We start from the raw sequence: 14,147 nt of genomic DNA, 5'->3' as shown, positions 1-14,147 counted from the left end.
TCTTCATAATGTATTTCTTACTGTTAATGAACACATTTATGAAGGCAAATTGTAATTTTGCCATCTGTGTTAATGTAGGTCCAGCCATGAAAAATCCTTGACAAATTCCAATAACTAATAAACTGGGTTTTATATTTCTTATAATACCGAAAACATGAACAAAGAAAGGATGATATACTGCTTCTGTTAAAGTTTATAAACAATATACATACTGGGGGTTTTCTTAAACTGTTTACTTCTAAGCAGAATTATAGGTCTCCTAAACCTTACAACATCATGGACCTGATTTTATGTTGTTTATTATTTCTGAAATAGATAATATTACTTTCACTTATCAAGTAACTAAACTGTTGAAGAGTCATTAATACAACCTTACAGTACTTCAATTAAATATGACTAGACAAATAAATCATAAGCTAGTTTAAAACCAGCTACTCCTATTTTATTGTTTAGAAATAGCTTGATTAAATCTGATATAATTTTTAATTATCAGAATATATTATTCTGTTTTACAATGAGATTGTCTTCATTTTCCAGGTGTATGTCATTATGTTACAGATAAATGATACAATATTTAGCTTTTTATATATATCGTGTGCGTGTGTGTGTGTGTGTGTGTGTATAATAAGGGGTCTATCTTTAGAATTCATAAAACTAAGCTTACCCAGTGGTACAATAGGATACTCTTGTAATATCTTCATATGTGTGTTCTCATTCAATTTTTGCACAAAATATTCTGCAAAATTAAGCCTTGCTGATCATTTATTGCTTATCTAGAAAGCCGTTTCCTTCTCTACTACACTCTTTCTACTTATTAAAACAAGTTTGCTTATCAACTAAAAGCCCAAGTCAAATAACTCTTCTTTCTATCATATCTCCTTTTGAAGTTCCATGCAAAATTAATCATTTCTTCTATTGTACTCTTAAACCAGTCTGGTTCAAACATAGCGATATTACTACTGATCAAAATTTAGAACTGATCTCACTTTCAATGCTCAAGAGCAAAGACTATGTTTAATCCATATTTGTATAGACAGTAAGTGGATAAATGAATGAGTTGCTCAGGTATCTTATGATATAGACATTAATAACACTTGTAGCCAATAGTATATACAATATCTCATTTAAACTTCACAACATCTCCCTGAGGTGGGTAATAGCATGGCCATTTTACAGATAAGAAAATTGAGATACAAAATAGCTAGTTCACTTTCAAAAGTTGCAAGGCTAATAACTAAAAAATGTTGTATAAGTCAGTCTACTGCCGGTCACCATCTTAATGAATGTCTCTCACTGAAGATTAATCTTCAAATAAGAGCTCTTACTGTCATTAATATAAGGTGCAAGAGATATTTAAATCCTAACATGACCAGTGAGTTATGTCTGTTTTCTCTAGTACTAATCTCCACATGGCTAACTTTGGGCTAGATTCATTTTAAACATAACAAACTGAATAACCATCAGCATGGCTAAGCAGAAAACTCAGTTGGCCTTCTCAAGAAGTGAATGGATCCATTCAGAAATACATCACTGAGCATTTCCTTCATGCTTAATACTTTGCCAGGCACCCAGAGGCAATGTGAAAGTCGCTCTGTTCTAAAGGATCTGAAAACAAGATGCCATGCAAGTCTGATGTATGTGAACTTAAGTTGAAAAGATTCTCTTACACAGATGAGAAAGGATAAACAAGAGCTGCAGGAGTCAGAACATTTCATAGAGAAAATGAATTTTTAGGGAATTTGAGTGGAGAGTAGAAAAAACATTTCAGATGGAATCAAAACCAGACAGCAATTGGAAACAGGACCTAATTAGATGTTTTATCAACAGAAAAGAGAAATGAAGGATTTATTTGCCTTTTCCAGTATGAAATGGTCTCACATTATATTTGATTAGCATATGTATGTTCAAAGTGCTTTCACAATATTTTATTTAATCCTGACACAAAGTCTGAAAAGTTGGCAAGTTGATCTCATTTTATAGATGACAAAACTTGAGTTTTGAAGAGGTTAAATGACTTTCTAAATGCGATTTTTAAAAATAGACTAGCATTTCCCATGTCACTACAAATATTGCTACTTCCAGATAATTTCATGTGCTTTTAGTCAAGTTTTGTTGTGACTATAGTTTTTTAACTCAACATCCCTTATGATTCTTTTGAATTTTTTAAGACCCTGAGTTCAAACTAAATATGATGGTTAATTAGAAAGAATGAACTGGAGATTTTTAGAATTGAAGGCATCAAAGTAAAATTGTGCCCTCCTTAGCAAGGAGAACATGCAGCTGTTCCAAATGCTTTTGGATTTGCAGAGACCCAAAATAAGTATGCTTGTGGTAGAACACAAACCTCTAAGGTTTTTACTTGAATCTGTTGTTTGCATGTAAATTTGGGATTGATTTTAACATAATGGAAAATTATTGATGTTTGTGGAATGAATCTATATCAATCTGAATTTATTTTAGCTCAGACTTTAGGATTAAAACTCTAATTTTACCAAGCAGATTAACATTCCATTTACATTTTTATCTGTGACAGCTTTCCCTAAATGCCTTAAAAATAACAATCTGCTTCCATAGCACCAATTTTATAGCTGAAGCAAGTGAAACTTAAAAATGGCTGCCTTATGTGTCCACCAAAGAATGGGATAACAGCTTCATCAACCCCAAAATTGAAGACTATGCTTGGAAGGGGAAGCAGTATGTCCAGGTTTCTGTTCATTGGTTTATTTTGTTCACTGATCTTACTTGGTATACATAAGCTGTTAGCAGAAACCCAGATTAACTATGAGTGCAGCACACAAAATTTATATTGTGAAAGTACTTGTATTGAGGGAAAAAAACAAATATTTTCCCAGAGAACATCTGAAAATTGTGAGACAATAGGTCTTATGGGAAATGAGAACAGGATTTCAATCAACACAAGCTGGTTTAGGGCTTTATTCTGCTAGTCACCATGCGACTTTGAAAAAGCTATCTGGCCAACTAGTGTCTGAGTGTTCCTGCCTGTCAAATGGGTAGAACAACAATAGATTGAATGAAGAATACAAATAGGTAATGGAAGACAAATATTCTTAGGAGAAAGCAGAGCATGCTAAAGTCCCGAGGAAAAGGGAGAGCACGTCCTTGAGCATATTGTGGAAGTGGAGAATAAGGCAAGGAATGATATTAGAGAGGAAACCAGAAACAAGCTAAATTAGAGCCTTAAAAGCCACACAAAGGAATTGGACGTTGTTCGGACAGCAATAGCATTCACCAAGCGTGCTCTGTTCACAAGGCAGTGTTATCAATTTATGTACATTATTTAATTACCATAAACTCCCCATGAGGAAACCAAGTGTCAGAGAGGACATGAGGCTCATTAAAGAGCACAGCTATTAAGTGGGAGAGCTGGGACTCAAATCACATTCTGCCTTATTTCAAAATCAAGATTTACCCACTCATAACACTGCATGGAAAGATTTCTTTTTTTTTTTTTGAGACGGAGTCTTGCTCTGTCACCCAGGCTGGAGTGCAGTGGCCGGATCTCAGCTCACTGCAAGCTCCTCCTCTCGGGTTCACGCCAATCTCCTGCCTCAGCCTCCCGAGTAGCTGGGACTACAGGCACCCGCCACTTCGCCCGGCTAGTTTTTTGTATTTTTTAGTAGAGATGGGGTTTCACTGTATTAGCCAGGATGGTCTCGATCTCCTGACCTCATGATCCGCCCGTCTCGGCCTCCCAAAGTGCTGGGATTACAGGCTTGAGCCACCGCGCCCGGCCGCATGGAAAGATTTCAAACCCAACCATTAGATGATCAGATTTTCATTTTAAAATGAGTTCTCTAATTTCAGACAAGAGAACCAATCTGGGGAAGAGGCCTAATTAAGACAGACGAGTTGGGAAGTTGATTCAGCCATCTAGAAATGAGATGATGGAAGCTGGAAGTAGGACAGAAGCAATACCCTCAAGAGATATTTTGAAGATAGAATCAATTGGACTTGGCAGTTTACTAGGTAAAAGTGAGAAGAGAAAAGCAGGAGATGAGAATGCACCCAGTTATTTGTTTTAAAAAAAATTTCCTACATCTATCCTATCTTGTAAATAAACTTAGACATTACTCACTGTTACTCAAAAGCACTCTGCTTTTTTTTCTTCTGATCTTCAATGATGCCGTGTCCTCTCTGGAAAAGAAGTGCTTGCCACCCCATCCTATCCGACTAACTGGGACAATGAAATCAACCTTTCCTGCTTTTAAAGGCTTTTCTTGCTCTTCCAAACACTTGTGTCTTTCACTTCCACTACTGAAATACTCATATCTCTGAATGTCTCTGTTAAAGAACATATTGAGAACTACCTGAGTATTTTTTTCACCTTAAATATACTGGGTCAAAACTTTTGTCCTATTACTGATTCCTAAAGGGTAATCTTATGGCTTCTTGTACAGGTTAGGTGTTAAATCAGTGTCTGTTGAATTTATGTTCAGTTGCTTGTAAGCGAATGAAGTGAGATCCACTAATTTAGCAAATACTTTAATTCTTGGCTCATAAATCTCATTAGAGAGGGTTTTTTTATTTTTATATTTTATTTTGTTTATTTATTTTATTTTTGAGACAGGGTCTTGCTCTGTCATCCAGGCTGGAGTGCAGTGGCGCAATCTCGACTCACTGCAACCTCTGCTTCCAGGATTCAGGTAATTCTTGTGCCTCAGCCTCCCAAGTAGCTGGGATTACAGACACATGCCACCACACCCGGCTAATTTTTGTATTTTCAGTGGAGATGGGGTTTTGCCTTGTTGGCCAGTCTAGTCTCACACTCCTGGCCTCAAGAGATCTGCCCGCCTTGGTCTCCCAAAGTGCTGGGATTACAGGCAGAGGTCTTTTTTATGCCATCCAAAGGAACTTTGTGACTCATAACCCCTGTTTTTCTCTATCTCATTTCTGTGTTTTACTGCCTTCATAGCAGTTATTGCTATCTGAGCAAAACTGACTGCATAATTACACAATACTTAAATAAATAAACAAATACGTAATTAGGTCCAGTTCGAAATGCAATGAAAATGCAGTCCTCTCGTTAAAAGGTATAAAGAGTCTCAGGAAGGCAAAAGCAAAGCATTAAGTCAAGTGTTTGGCCCTTCTAAAGTCAGGGCCTTGTGTGATCATATAGGTCATATGCTCTTGATGTTGGCCAGCCAGGTAATTATCTTTTAAATTTTATGTGTTTCTATTTCTTTCATATCTCTCCCTCTCTCCATTCAACTCCATGGACAAAGGGAGAATGTCTGTCTTATTCTCAATGTCTCATGGGAAATAAAAGATGGGGAGATGATAGCTACCTGGTATTTGTTGATTAAAGAATTATTTTAGGCTTGAGTCTCACATTTTGAAACTCTTGAGGGTAAATTGTCCTGTCAAAACTGTTTCTTCCATGTAATTTGATATGATGGTTCTAACCTTGCAACACAGTGTATCTAAGAGATGATGAAGATGGGTTGGTTTGTTTGTTTTTAATTAAAAACTAACACTCACCATGTTGAATAGAGCTGATTATTATCCCTAGGATATGTCCCTGGACTAAATGTACTAGGAAGACTCAATTACCACCACCCCCTTAAGGCAGTCTTTCCCTAAATCTATTTGATATTCTGTAGGCAATAATTTTAGAGATATTGCTACTCGTTCTACTCAGTACCTATTTTTTGACGTAAAGACCTTAATTCTCCATCCTTGCCAATCTTGCCTCTTTCAAAAGCATTGAATCAACTTCTATAAAGGAAAAGAAAGAACCTGACTGAACACAGTGAGAGGTTAATTTAAGCTATTGTTTCTGTGACATGGTACTATTCCACTAAGTGTAATATCTTCATCAGATGGAATTCAAAACTTTAGGGGAAAAGAATTATGGCCTTTCAGGCACTCAAAATACCTTTTGAGATGTATGTGAAAAAACATAATTGAAGAGTTTGGATTGTCCTTTGAGAAGATGTCAGAAGAGAGTTTGAATCCAATCAAACATTGTTTTAAATAATAGGAGGTGAATTCTCAATAGAGCTATGCGATACTCATTTCTAAAGGAAACAGAAAAAAAAAAAAAAGTGTTGCAAGGGAAAATTCTATGCTTTCCCAGAAAATTCTCTCAGTTTTATAAATGTGGATTCATCCCCTAAAGTCCAAAATTGAACTGGTATCAGTGATTAGGTATTACATGTAAGGGGCAAACTCACTGTGAAATATAATACAACCTGTCATTGAGTGATGGTCACATGGCAGACAGTGTGATTACTACTTTAAAAATGTTATCTAATTTTATCTTAACAATCCTCAGGGACAGATATCCCTCCCCTGTGCTTTACAAGTAAGGAAATCAGAGCTTAAAGAAACTTTATGTATTGACCAAGTTCACAAAGTTTAAACAGGGCAGAACCAAGATTGCCACCACTGTTCAGTTGATAAACAAATAGGTGACATGGGCTTCACAGACTTTTTCAAAACAGAGAGTTTATATAATTTCTAGTTTGGTTTTCTTTGTTTTTTTCAGATAATGATGAATAAACCTTTAATAAGAAAATTCTGACAGCATAGTCCATTATAAGGTTCCGTTTAATTGTATTTGTGCAAATCATTTCTTGCTTATTACTAACCAGTTAAATGCAGAAACGTGATTTAAAGTAAAATGCTGCAAGATATTTTATAACTTATTTGCCCAAAATGACTGTCCTCATCACAAATAGCTGCATGGAATAACAACCCTACATCAAGCTGGAGTATGTGATGCATTTCGGTATAATATGAGGTGGAATGCTGTTCCACTGCCAAAACGAAATCCCTCCACTGATCTTAACTCTGAAATATCCTTAGTGAGATTTATTCACCTGTTTTAAGGCACTGGGTTCAGAAATTCTTGAGAGAGTACAAAAAGTGCCCCAGAAATTGCTAACGTATTGGCTCATCAGAGCCCATAATTTATTAGACTGTCTTATCAAAAACGTGAAATTTTGCGATAAAAGATAGGTACTTTTTTTTTTTTTTTTTTTTTGAGACGGAGTCTCGCTCTGTCGCCCAGGCTGGAGTGCAGTGGCCGGATCTCAGCTCACTGCAAGCTCGCCTCCCGGGTTCACGCCATTCTCCGGCCTCAGCCTCCCAGGTAGCTGGGACTACAGGCGCCCGCCACCTCGCCCAGCTAGTTTTTTGTATTTCTTAGTAGAGACGGGGTTTCACCGTGTTAGCCAGGATGGTCTCGATCTCCTGACCTCGTGATCCACCCGTCTCGGCCTCCCAAAGTGCTGGGATTAGATAGGTACTCTTTTGGGGGATGGCGCATGAGAACAGAGAAGTCCGTAAGGTCCTCTAAGAAAAACAGATATAAGTAAAAATATATGTGGTAGAGTGAAGACAGGTGTAAATGAAGACAAATTTGGGATGGAAGTTGGAGTCGGTGGAATGAGAGTCTAAACCCCTTTGTGTAGTGACTGGGATGAGATGAGGGCCTTGAGGAGAGTGGCCTGAGGCTGGGAAAGGAACTGTAGGAAATGTGAAAGGGAGATTACTAAAGAAGAGAACAGACTGAGATTATAATGGCCTTGGGGGATGAGAGTCTGTATCTGTGCCCAGACCTGTAAGGGCTGCATGCTGGGAAGGCAACCACAGTGGCTGCAGTGCTGGCAATGTAAAGTCAAGTGACAAGAAGCTATACCCATAGAAAAGTAGGCAACCATTTCAGTAGGCCTGGGTGCTTGAGATGCAATGTGGTATCATATTATACTTGTCACTTGCCACAAATACCAAATTTACAAAAAGTGAATTTGTTTTCATTTGAAATAAGGCATAATTATTAAAAAATAAAAGTGGGTGATTTGTCTATTTGTAAAACAGAAACTGACTCTAGGTAATTCTGGCCAAAGAAAAAAGAAAGTGCTATCTGTATGATTTGGGATAAAATTGAGTTATATCTAAAATTTGGCTGTGTAATCTTTTTCTACTCTGGTGGTTCAGACACCTAGGCATAGCAGAAAGATCCTGTGAATGTGGTCATAAGACATGGATTCACTGTGTAGCCCTGGCATACTTCACTGACCTTTTCCTGGCCTCAGTTTCTTCACTTGTAAAATGACAGGTTTGGTCTAAGTGATTCCACAGGTCCCTCTTGCTTGCAGGGTCATAGGGTCACTCTGCATTTAGTATTTCATTTCCCTACACAGAAAACCTTTTCAAAAACACACGTTTAATTCCCTAGGGATCTTTTTTATGTGTGCATAGTGCTGAAATTCTCTGAGTTGTGAATTCTTTGGTTAATTTAAAACATGAAGAGAAATGCTGTCACTTAACATGCAGGCACTCTTGCCATTTGCCTCTGGTGGTAATGGAAGTTGCCTGTTTAGGTCCTTTCTTCAGGTGTCAGACAGCAAGTATCTCCTTTCAACTTTGCCACATACAACAATTTAGCTCTCATTTCAGAAACGTTAGCAAAAGGCTATTTCCACTTCATGTTTAACGACTTCAATGATGCCTATGTAGTAAGTGGCATTGTATTACATCCAACCATATTTTAGAGTAAAAGAGTAATTTGGCTGCTTTTGTTTAGACAGTTCTGGATATTGATGATGATCTTCATAGGCACTATTTCCACACAAACCCACAGAAAATGCTTACAATTGAGAAGAAAATAACGGTTTGCTAGCTTAGGATTTATTTTATATTTGGGTCGTAATCTTAGAAGCCACAATTTTATGAGACAAAAGTCTTTGTTTTCACCCTTGCCTTGATTATATTAAAAAAAAAAAAAGACACAATGCTATGTATCTTCGGGGAATTTATTGCAGACTAATATATTATTGGGAATTGAATAGGAACATAAAGTACGTCCCAATCTGGAGTTTAATATTTAATCTATTTTATGTCTATTTTGATGGATACCCACCTTGTGGTTCATTTCTTTTTCAGGTTAATGGCATATTTATTTTTATAGTCAAACATACACACACACACGTGCGCGCGCACACACACACACACTCAAAGAGGTTTTGCAGCTGTGGTAGAAAAAAAAAGTAAACACATATATTTGGCCTGCTTTTCATTTGATGAAGGCATGCACGCACCCACACTTATTCTAAGCCCCAATTTAGGTCACTGAACATCACCCAGTCAGTTCATCACAGCAGCTTCTGCTTGTAGCACAAGTGTGGTTGCAGAGTTCTGCTGCATGTGTTTCTTGTTTGCATGTTTATGCAGGAAAGTATGTTGGGAACCCTTGACATGTGGCAATAATAGTTTTAATATACAGTAGTAAGATGTTGTCATTATTCAACCCCTAGAGTAAATGTGTATAAATAACATAACTAAAATACAATTTCAGTGAACCAGCATCATGGTTGCTTTCTGGTGTCTTTTTCTAATGCTAATCCCTAAAACTTCCTGTTTCAAAGCCTCTTTTCCCTCCACCAGCAAAAGCCACATGCTCCTCTTTTCCTAGCAAGGAATTCATAGTTAGGTTCTGGCTACTCTGGGTTTCTGCTCTGCTTATATTTTTAACAAGGATCACATGTGTGGATTTCTTCCCAATGGGGAATGCTTGTGTATTTCTGTGTGGGGAAAGGGAGACATGGAAAGGATCCAATGTAAGCTGGACATAGGAAACAAAAAGATGAACTATGAAAAGCAGTGACACAAATCATTTTTCTTTTGATGTTTATGTCTAAAAGTATTTCATTTTTGGTGTACATTTCCATTGATTTCTGAGTTCAAATCACGGAACAAACTTTCTTTTAATATAATTTCTGTCTGTGATTTATAGCAAAGCTGTGTACTGAATTTCAAGCAACCATTACTGAAATACCATATGGACTGAATGCATATTTCATTGTATTGATTTGTGCCAGTAACCTCTGGTCAGGAAGCCTACTTCATTTATCTAAACAACTGATGCTGTCTTTAAAGAAATCTAGCATTTATTGAATTTGTATAAGGCTGCTCAGTGAACCTTACTATAATTTTCATTGTGCCACATTACCTTACAAATGTGTTTGATAAAAAATTTATTAAAAATGAGTTTCAAATTTTCTTCTCGCAGGTAATAAAAGATGGTAGTCAATCAGGCCAACATATTATACATTTCATTCATTCACATGCTTTTAAATAAAATATTTAGATCCAATATTAGACCACAGTTTTTATCTTTATCTGTATTGTATATGCTGAAAAAATATTAGAAACCTTAGATGTTTCTAATCTAAAATATGAGTTAATATATGGATTAAAATCATTGAGATACTGATATCCAGCAAATTTGAGAATCAACAGCTCCCCTGGTACTCTCCTAGGATTTGAAAGTAACCAGTCCTGGACTTTTCTGTGATTTCTTGGGAAATACATTTTTCTGCTTGTTGTAGTTATTGATTCTCCCTTATGGTGGGTTCCTTTGCTTTTGTGGCTTGTACATTTTATATTCTGAGTTCATCTTTAGTGACTTGCTTTTCAGTAGAAATTTTAAGTGTTCTCAGTTCCAGCAGTCTCCTTTAATATCTTTTTCTGAATTTACTTCTGTTTACTCACCAGATGTGTTACTGGTCTTGAATTAGTTTAATTTTTATGGCTTTTAAAAATTACATTTAATACTGCATATTTGAAGTGGTAAATGATTCCCGTGTCAGGTTACTGGACCATGTTACTAGGAGTGGCCCAAGCACACAGTTCCAGATTTGGAGAAGCTCAAGGTAAAATAAAATATTCAGATGAATAAAAAATTACCTAATTCCAATGTAATAAATTCAATGATAAAGATATATTAAAAGTTGTTATTGGATATTGTCTTAGATTATGTATGCAAGAGCAGTGGCAGGTGCATAAAATATTATCATAAAATAGCCCCGACTTTATAAAAATACTGTGGGAATAATATACTGAGATAAGCTCAGAGCACATATATTTGTCTTTATATTAAAACAAAAAAGCATAATATGAGACTATTACCCATCTATCCTTGTCAGATAAGAGTATTCTAGAATAAAGACACATTTCAGAAAAGTTATCCTTCAATAATTGTGTCTAAGTTTTGATGAAAGAAAGTTCAGTCTCTTATATTCTTGATAAATACTGATCTTTTAAAAGACCTTAATATATTTTGCAATATATTGCATGATATAAAAAGTCTCTAACACACCAGACTAATGCCAATATTGGGAAATTTCTATTACTTAGAAGGAAATAATTAAAAAATAGAATAACAGGAAAAGGAAAATATTGTTACTGAGAACGCACTTTGTGCCAGACAGTGTGAGGGATGTTTTATGTTCATTATCTTATTTAATCTTCACATTCATTATTTTTGAAAAAACGGCCCCAAATCTGAAACTAGTAAATGGCAGTATTGATTTTCAAACAATGCTCTGTCTGAAACCCCAAATCCCTATTCTTTCCTTAATATAATGCCTCTTAATCTAATGTCAGGTTCCTTAAAATATATTTTATTCCATTTACTAAGAAGTAAGTGAAAGCTGATGAAAATTATTCTTTTGTTTTCCTTTCTTAATTGAAATGAATCTGCTAATTGAGAGTGAGAGTTTCCATTTTATTATAATGTTCTAGGACTCTGAACAAACAAGTAATGCAGGTATGAATCTCAATAAGGACACATTTGTAAACATGGCACATACATTTTAGAATCATTTATATTTGAGCTGTATGGGTTGGGGAAAAATGCTTGTCGTACTTATGATTTTCTTACATGCTTTCTCATAAATGGTGTTTTATTTGTTTTAGATTTTGCTGGTTCAGTTGAGTACAGTTTCCAGCTGATTCAAAAGTTTAAGAAGTGATACCCAATTTGCACATATAATAATTTCCTTTGCTGTCAGAATGTTTAAGAAAACAAACCCAAAAACAAAATTGTGAGAAGCATCAATAATGATTCAGTCGGTATACTGATAAAGCAAATTTCCTGTGTTTTTTTTTTTTTCTCTCTACTGCCAGTGTTACTTTCATGGCTTTTGTTCATGCATTTACAGAATCCTGTCTGTTAAAATTAACCAGTTTGGATGTACTTCTAGGTAACTTACCCAACAGGCAGATTGTCTCCCTGTTCTTATAATGTCAATAAAAATTAAAAGTCTACTTTCCAAGTATTTGGGTTTTTAAAAAATTACTACACTATAATTTTTCCTTATATCTAAACCAAATTTTACAAGATAATTATGTCATAGGCAAGGAAACAATGTTCTTTTACCATAAATATAATAATACAATTGCAACTGGCATTTATGAAATGATTAGTGTGTGGAAGGAACTGAAATGAGTTTATGTGTGTTAGATAATTTATTCCTTGCAAGAATCATGTGAGGGAGATACTCTGATTCCAAATTTTACAGAGGAACAAATAAAGAAACTGAGTCTTAGCAGTGTGAAGTCTACAGAGGGAATAAACAGTGGCACTAAAAGTGAAATTTGGCTTTTTGACTCTCTATTCTAAATCAATATGGTATAATAATTTCAAAATAATATATTTTGTGTTGACGGTAGAAAATTTAGGACAGGACAAAAATTTATTCATATCCTATTATTCAGAGTTATCCACTCTTAGTCTGATAAGTCTGTTTGGTGTACTCATTGTAGATACCCTATCTGTGTATATTTTCAACAAACTTTTTTTTAATTTAAAGAACTTTTTAAATTATTATTATTTTACTTTACGTTCTAGGGTACATGTGCACAACTTGCAGGTATTTTACAGATGTATACATGCACCATGTTGGTGTGCTGCACCCATTAACTCATCATTTACATTAGGTATATCTCCTAATGCTATCCCTCCCCCCGACCCCTACCCCAAAACAGGCCCTGGTGTGTGATGTTCCCCTTCCTTTGTCCAAGTGATCTCATTGTTCAGTTCCCACCTATGAGTGAGAACATGCAGGGTTTGGTTTTCTGTTCCTGCGACAGTTTGCAGAGAATGATGGTTTCCAGCTGCATCCATGTCCCCACAAAGGACACGAACTCATCCTTTTTTATGGCTGCATAGTATTCCTTGGTGTATATGTGCCACATTTTCTTAATCCAGTCTGTCATTGATGGACATTTGGGTTGGTTCCAAGTCTTTGCTATTGTGAATAGTGCCGCAATAAATATACATGTGCATGTGTCTTTATAGAAGCATGATTTATAATCCTTTGGGTATATACCCAGTAATGGGATCAGTGGGTCAAATGGTATTTCTAGTTCTAGATCCTTGAGGAATCACCACAGTATCTTCCACTATGGTTGAAAGAGTTTACAGTCCCACCAACAGTGTTAAAGTGTTCGTATTTCTCCACATCCTCTCTAGCACCTGTTGTTTCCTGACTTTTTAATGATTGCCATTCTAACTGCTGTGAGATGGTATCTCATTATGGTTTTGATTTGCATTTCTCTGATGGCTAGTGATGATGAGCATTTTTTCATGTGTCTGTTGGCTGCATAAATATTTTCTTTTGAGAAGTGTCTGTTCATATCCTTTGCCCACTTTTTGATGGGGTTGTTTTTTTCTTGTAAATTTGTTTGAGTTCTTTATAGGTTCTGGATATTAGCCGTTTGTCAGATGAGTAGATTGCAAAAATTTTCTCCCATTCTGTAGTCAACAAACTTTTACATGTATCACAATTAAACATGTACAAATATGTTTACAGAACCATTTATAATCATGTTAGGTGGAAATAGATAAATGTCATTAATAGTAAATCAGACGACTTTGCCATTGTATTTTCATATACTAGAATCCTACACAGCAATGAAAATGAATAAACAACTATCATATATGATGTCATCATGGTTGATGCTCAGAAATTGAGCCAAAAAGCCAGACACCAAAAACAGGCATGCTTTTGTTTGATTTATTTAAATTTAAATTTCAGTTATCGTTAAGCCAATCTACAGTATTATAAATCAGGTAATGAGGGCTTGAACTTAAATGGTGGTGGTAAACCTATCTAATCTATCCAAAAACAGTATTTTATGAAATAAGAACTGTTACTATTACCATTTACCTATGAGAAAACTGAAGTTCAGAGAGGGTAAGTAATTTGCTAATTTTCTCCAGAGCACAATGCTAATGGCAAACTCCTAATTCAAGTCCAATCTGTTGAGCTCCAGAGCTCCAGTGCTCAGCATTATAATAGACAAGAATCAGAAAAAAGTGCCTTTTCCATGGAAGA

At 35.7% G+C, this 14,147-nt stretch overlaps 1 protein-coding gene across 43 annotated transcripts in view; it reads left to right on the top strand.

The window, feature by feature from the left end:
- LOC105489121 (protein tyrosine phosphatase receptor type D) overlaps positions 1 to 14,147 on the top strand; it is a 2,338,800-nt gene that overhangs the window by 1,207,708 nt on the left and 1,116,945 nt on the right. The window lies entirely within an intron of this gene.

Source organism: Macaca nemestrina, chromosome 14, assembly GCF_043159975.1.
Source record: "Macaca nemestrina isolate mMacNem1 chromosome 14, mMacNem.hap1, whole genome shotgun sequence".
Taxonomy (NCBI): domain Eukaryota; kingdom Metazoa; phylum Chordata; class Mammalia; order Primates; family Cercopithecidae; genus Macaca; species Macaca nemestrina.
Note: the sequence above shows the minus strand (reverse complement) of the source record. Positions and strands in the feature narration are given on the sequence as shown.